Genomic DNA, 7551 nt, shown 5'->3' on the forward strand with positions numbered 1-7551 from the left:
GACCACCCCTGAAGCCCTGGGAATCTGCACAGAGCACATCTATCGAGGAGGAACCTGAGCCTGCCATCTCCCTGAAGCCTATGGTTTTCTGGGAGCACATCTAATTTTGCTGAAAAGGTCAGGAAAGGTCTTCCAGGAGACTGAATTTTCCAGGTGGGACCTAAAGGAAATAGGGGTTCTCTCTAAAGCAGAAATGCTGGGGCAAGAGTCACTCACTGAACGAGCGAAGGCTCCACCTGATCAGAGAGATGACCAGGCCACCTGTTAACAGGTCCAGGGCTCCACACTGTGGGTTTGCAACAGGCTCAAAGAGCAACGGGCCTTGAACAGAAGCAAGAAGGAAACGCCCCCTCAGCTGAGGCCGTGGAGCTCTTCACAGGCTCTGCTGTGCACAAGGGTGTGCGGGTGTCCTGGCTGGCAGGAAGGTGGGATAGCACAGGCATCGGGCACTAGGGTGCCAGGGCCTCCTGAGAAGGAACAGGTGTGAAGCAGGGCCATTAGCCGAGTGGGGATGGGTGGGCCAGGCTGCCTAGAACTGCTCCAGGAAGCCACCGGGATTGCATCATCTGCTGGTGAGTAGGCTTGACCAGCTCTGGTGAATGCAGTTCGGGGAGGCAGGGGGACTTCTTCTTCAGAGAGCCAGAAGTGCTCATTAAATTTGTCTTTTAAAAGAAAACTATGCTGAAAGGGGCCTGAGCCTTCAAGCTTCCCCCAGGGTGCTCTGCACAGTCCAGCTTCTCTCTGAGGGAGGAAGGCCGTCTATTCATGAGGCGGGGATGTGGAGAGGCCAGACACTCACTGGGGTGGAGGTGGGGGGGTGCTAATGTCTTCAGGAACTACTAATTTACTTTCTGATGTGTTCCTGAGCACCAGCCACAAAGGGAGACCACAAGTTTCTGTGATCCAGCAGAGAGGCTGAGGCTGCTGTTTACCATGATGTCCCCAGCAACTGTGTGTGCGTGAGCGTGAGCATGTGCGTGCAAGCATGTTTGGGCCATGAGCGTGGGATGGGGCGCTGCCCTTGCCAGCATTTTCAAACACACTTCAATTCTCAAACAGAGTGCCTCAGAGAGGCCTTGGCCTCCCAGAAGGTCCTAACTCGAAGGGTATCTTTAAAAAACCAGGGTGCTTGGGGAAAGTGGCCACACATTCCTACCAGCACGGGGACCCGCAAGGGGGGCAAATATAGGGGAGCATCTGCTCTGTGCCAGCCACGGGGCTAGGGCTTCACGAATCTTCTCATGCTGACAGGTCCCAACTACCCTTTGAAGCAGGTCCCCGGCTTTCACTGTTTCAGACTCTTGCCCCAGCATTTCTGCTTTAGAGAGAACCCCTATTTCCTTTAGGTCCCACCTGGAAAATTCAGTCTCCTGGAAGGCCTTTCCTGACCTTTTCAGCAAAATTAGATGTGCTCCCAGAAAACCATAGGCTTCAGGGAGATGGCAGGCTCGGGTTCCTCCTCTGTAACAGGGGTGACCGGAGGGTCATGATGAGGAAAAAAATGAAATAAATTGTGTAAGTGCTTTGACAGTGGCTGGCACTCAGCCTTTGTTAGTCACCGTCGTTATTGTTAATAACAGTACTGATAATACCAGTTCATTACTCGCTGCGAGTTGTAAGCCCCTTGAGCGTAGGGCTGGCACCTACTTTGCTCGTTGTCATGCCCCCAGAGTCTAGCAATGTCTGGCGCACAGTAGGCGCTCGTCTCCTAGCTGGCCAATGAATGAATAAGAAGGAGGTATTGGCTTCCTCCTCGCTTCTGTGAGCTCCTGAGGACAGGCCCATCTCTGGCCCATTTCTGTATTTCTAATGTCGCCACTTCGTCTGGCGCAATGCGAGTGCTCAGTGACTGCACACAACGAATGAGCAGGATGCTGAGATGCTGCTGCTCAGCCGGGGCCTGGCCCACAGCGTCTGGCTGTGTGCCCGTCTCTGTGCTCTGGTCGGCTGGTGGTTAGCTCCCGCCCCATGAATTCAGTGAGTATGCCCTGGACACCTCACCCCCGGGTGGTGAGCCCACGATGGCGACTGCGTCTCGTTTATTTTTAAATCCTTAGTGTCTAGCACAGCACCTGGCACACAAGAAATGCTCCAATGCCTACTCACACACTCTTCGGTCCGATTGGACTCAAAGGGAAGCAGAGTTCAGAATGAATTTGTAATTTTTTCCCCTTTTACCACCTAGACCTGTTCTTCCCCAGAAGTGCCCCATTTCTGTTGATATAGACCTGCTTTCTTGGGGCGCCGGGCTGGCTCAGTCAGTAGAGCATACAACTCTTGATCTCGGGTTGTAAGCTCAAACCCCATGTTGGGCTCAGAGATCACTTAAAAATAAAATCTTACCCAAAAAATGTGGTTTCTTGGTTACAAAGTTCTAGAACTCCTCGGGAGTGCTGTATCCTAATGGAAAAGAGCAGCCTTTGTGGTCAGACTTTCCTGGGCTTGAATCCTGGCTTTAGCAACTACTTGCTGTCCTGTCTAGAGAAATTGCTTACTTGTTCTGATCCTCAGTTTCCCTTTTCATCAAATCAGGGTAATAACATGCACTACCCATCCATTCGCATAAGTATTTCTTAGGCACCTAATACGTGGCAGGAACCGTCCTAGGCCCTGGAAATACACAGATGTGAACCAAACAAATATTGCTCATGCCTGAATGATGAACTCCAGCCCAGAGAGGGAGAGAGAGAGAGAGATGCCAGACACATAAGCCAGTAAACATAGTACATCAGATGGTGATGTGCGGCGTGAGGAGGGAGACAGTGTGTGGTCTGGGCGGGCAGTGTCTAATTCAGGTGGTAAAGGAAGGCCTCTCTCACAAGGAGACTCAACCCCTGGGGAGGAATGTTCCAGGGAGAGGGAAGGAGCAAAGGCCCTAAAACTAGAGGTTGAAGAATGGCAAAGGTGGCCTGTGCTGCAGTGGAGGGGTGAAGGGCAGAGGAGAGAGGACATGCAGATGGGGCCGAGGAGGACTTTGGCCCTTGCTGAGGGGAAGCAGGAAAGCTTTGAAGGGCTTCAGGCACAGGGGCGAGGTGCCATGACCAGGGTTATAAAGGGATCCCTCTAGCAACTGCATGGAGATTGGGGCAGGAGCAGGAGGCCTGTGGTGTGTACCCCACAGGCTTCCTAGGAAAGAAATAATATATTAGCACCTGGACAGGTCTGGCTGGGAGTAAGTGCTCAGTCCATGGGGGCTGCTATAGATGATTCTGGAGCTGCCTGGCCTGCTCCTGCCTTGTTTCCTGCAGACAAGTCTTGCCCAGTCATGTAGTGTCCCTCCTGCCCTTGCCTTACCTACTTATCGCTTGGTCCCATGCCTCCTTTCTTCACTTCCTCACCTCTTGCCTCTCCCATCCCAATTGAATGCAGATGCAACTCCAGTCACATCCTTCCCCTACTCAAAAGGATCAGTAGCTCATTAAATCCACATTCTTAGGGACGCCTGGGTGGATCAGCCATTGAGTGTCTGCCTTTGGTTCAGGTCGTGATGGGGAGCCTGCTTCTCCCTCTGCCTGTGTCTCTGCCTCTCTCTCTCTCTCTCTCTGTGTGTGTGTCTCTCATGAATAAATACATAAATAAATAAACAATCCACATTCTTGGAGGCTGACATTCAAGGCCTCCCCCAATAGGTGCTATGCTTGCCTTTCCCACCCGTACTCTCCTTCTCTCCCAGAAATATTGAATAGTTGCAGAGAAAGAGTTGGGTACAGTTTGTCGCTCCCAGCAGAATGACCATGGAACCCAATGTGCTCCCAGTGGCAGAGTGACCATCATAGGCCCTTGCCCCGGGCTCCCTGGGCGATCCAGGATGCCCCAGCCGTGCCAGGTGGCAGGTGGCAGATGCAGGTACCTCTTACTGGCTCATCCCTCCCACCATGGTCCCATGGCTCCACCACGATGGGTCTTCTCTTAAAGCTACAGAATGGCACGTGGTTTCCCACATTGGTTTCCTTTAACTGCTCTTCTTTCCCTTGATACCTGCCCCTGGGGACCCCTCACCTAGAACAGAGTGCCCTCGTTTTACGTCTACTGGTGCTGAGGGGAGACCAGGCTCCAGGTCATGGACTCCCATGCTCAGCTGCCTGCCGTGGTGCCTGGGTCCTCCATGCCTCCATCCTTTTTCTATCTGAGCTCAGTCCCCAGAGGATTGGTGCCTGGACTGCAGGCAGAGGAGAACCTGAAACCTGCCGGCCAGAGACAGAAGAGGCAAAAATCCCTGACATTACATTTCTACCAGCCCAGAGAGCAGACACCATCACCCCCGAAAACATGCCCCGTGATGGGACTTAGGATGGCTTTAAGGCCTGGCTAATTTCAGGCCCTTCTTATAGGGACATATCAGCAGCACTTGCACTGACACCGTCACTGTGTGGCTCTGGGAGAGAGGCACAACGCCAACACCAATATTCTAGAATAGCACACCTGGGTTATCTGCTCCCACGACAGGATGCTGAGGCGAGGCCCACAGCTGGGGGATGCAGATGCCCCCCAGTGTTATTAAGGGCAGCCCTGAATGTGGAACCCAAACACTGGAAAATGTCACCGTGGAACCTTTAGGTCATCGCTAGCTGGCTGTGCCTGATACGACTGCTGGCCTCTGTCCGAGAGACGGTTTTTCATCTCAGTGCCAGGACACCTGGGCAGTGTGGTGCCCACGGTATAATCTCCGTTGGTCTGGGGTGTGTAACTCTTCCTCCACAACACCACAGCCCAGGCATATTACATTACCCTGAGCAGCCCCCGGGAGAAGCAAAAAGGAGGGTGGCCCTGCACCGAGTGCTCTCAAGCCCAGGCTCTCTTTACCCTAGCCGTCCTGCCCAGCTGGCTGCCTGGCACGCAGGTAAATGTCCCCTCAAGCGCTCCGGCTTTGCGCATCTTTGGGACAGCCTTCCCACTATCAACACATGCCTCTGGGACCTGGACGTGGCTCCAGAGTTGTTCTGGCCCAGGGAGTCAAAGGCCACATTGCAGGTGATGACCGTGGCCAGCCAGCCCCTACATCTCAGAGGATAACTACCCCATTACCCACATTGTCTGCCAGCGTCCCTCCTGCCAGAGCATAGGCATCCTCCCCTTGGGGGATCCCCCACTCAGCAGGTACCACACACTGGAAAGAGTCAAACACCATTCAGACCCCCCACAGTTATAATGCTCTCCTCCCCCAACCTCCCCACCGGGCACGATGAACCCCACTTCTGCTATAGCTAAGACACCCCCTCCCAGACCTCACAAAACAAGCCTACTGCCTAAGGGGAGCCCCAGGTTAATCTGTATGTATAACCTGTAGCCCGGGGTTAATCAAGGCCACATCCCATTAGCTGGACCTCACACAAGGTCAGGCATGCTCAGGCCCCAGGAGCAAGCCATCCTCTTATTTCACACCATGCTGAATGGCCTTAAGCTCATGAAGAAGGCCCACAAAACCAGTAGTAGTAATGCTACTGGTCTAGGCTCCTAGGTCTTACCGTGTTGCCGTCCAGAACCAGATGAACAGGACATTGTTCGACGGTATCAAGTCCCCGGCCCATGAGTCCAGATCGTGCAATCATCCAAATGTAGAAGAGGGTGCTTGTGTCTTCCTAGGCCTGCATCGCATGTCAAGACCCACAGCCCTTCGCTGGCCCAGATACTAAAGAACCGTGAGCGATCAGAAGCCCCAAAGGGAACCTGGTTCACCTGTGCCTCTCCCCTAGATAACGGCCTCCCAGTGGCCAAACTCACCAGCACACTCTACTCACCGACAACCTCCTCGACGTCTACCCACAGCCCCTTGAGGGGACCCTGCTCGTCGCAGTCCCCAGTCGGAGGTGATGAGCCATGTTCCTAACCACTGCCCTGCATTTAATAGTGACACTTGGGTCTGGAGGATGGGGATGAAAGGTTCACAACACGATAACGCCAGGAAAATAGCAGGTGCAGCAGAGGTAATGTCCAAGGTTCTATCGGCCCATGTGACATAAACAGAGGCGGCCCTGAGGCTCTCACTGAAGGGCAAAAATCCTTAACTGCCAGCATGGCAGGTATCACACTAGCTCCAGGTGATTTGCTAGCTGCCAGGAGCACGTGCCCTCAGGGGAACTTCCTGTTGTACGTGAATAAATAACGCAGGCAAAGTCCAAATAGCTAAAAAAAAAAAAAAAAAAGACACAACGCCAAACCAAAACCAAATTTTGCAAGAGGTACCTGAAACTCTTCAGGGGGTGGATGACCCCTGCAGACTGGAGTGACCTTGTTCACGGGGGCCCTTCTGCAAGCAAGGGGACTTGACTTACTGAACAGGGTAGGCACAGCCTACAGACGAGGAGATTAACGAAGGCCTGCCTAAAATGAATTTGCCCCCTCCACCGCCTCCTGGAATTTTTTAACAGGTGGGTTCCAGCCCTACATCTGTGTCCCCAGGACCAGGCTCTCTTTCCCCACAGGGGGCAAGGAGTCCTCTCATCCCTGGGCCCCTTGCCCAGGGACTCCCCCAGTTTGCCAATGCCAAGGTCAGTAACAAAGCTTTGAGTCGCTTGTGGTTATGGCTCAGGTGTGGTGCATGTGGCTCCAGGCTGGACAGGAGCAATATCGAAGGAAAACACAAACCTGTCACCATTCCATCGCGACCCTAGAACTGCAGTGCCAACTCCTGACCCCAAGCCAAGACCCTTACTCAGGCTCCTTCTGCCGGGCGCACCTGCTCTGCTTATGGGCTTGGGGAGGGGAACCGACTCTGAAATCACGGACTGTTAATCCCTACTCGGTCCTCAGCAGCTCTGTGACCTGGGGCACGTTCCTTAACCTTTCTGTGACTCGCTTTCCTCATCCATGAAGTTGTGATCCCGCTTCTTACTTCATTAGGATGTTGGGAGGGAAAAACAATTGCCCGCTGTAGGTGAAGCTCATGGTATCAGTCTGACACAAAGGAAATGTCCAGATATTCCCTCAAGAGGCAACTAAATTTCTTCTTCCCCCGGAAAGCTTTCCATTCCTGTTTCCACTCTAACTTCCCTTTGATCCAATCTGATTGCATTTCTGGTCAGCCCCTTACTGATTCTCCATCACATATGCACTCATTTTGACTTCCTAAAGAAAAGATAAAGATCCGTGACGGAAGGGACTACATTATACTTGGCTCTCCTACTGACTTGCTGTGTCATCTTGCACTTAATTATCTTGGGATTGAGTTTCTTTCTCTGGGATGGCAAATACATGGCATGTGTGCCAACACTTCCACATCCCTGTAGCCTTGGGACACTGGTGTGTAATAATGATTCTCTTCCCCAGAGCCTGGCTCCAGACTCAGTATCCTTCTTAATGTAACTTTACTATTTATTATTATGTTAGCAGATGTATTTACTGTGTCAGCTAATTTATTTAATAAGTATCTATTGAGTGCTTACAAGGTACTACCCTCTCTTTAGTAGTCTGGAGGTAAAACTTTGAGCACCTTGTCCCCATGCTTAAGGAACTTGTCACTCAGCAGGGAAGAAAGACAATTAGCAAATGCACAAATAAGAAAATAGCAGGTAGTGACAAGTACAACAACAATGAAAATAAAATAGTGTGTTA

Source organism: Nyctereutes procyonoides, unplaced genomic scaffold, assembly GCF_905146905.1.
Source record: "Nyctereutes procyonoides isolate TBG_1078 unplaced genomic scaffold, NYPRO_anot_genome, whole genome shotgun sequence".
NCBI classification, from domain to species: Eukaryota; Metazoa; Chordata; class Mammalia; order Carnivora; family Canidae; genus Nyctereutes; species Nyctereutes procyonoides.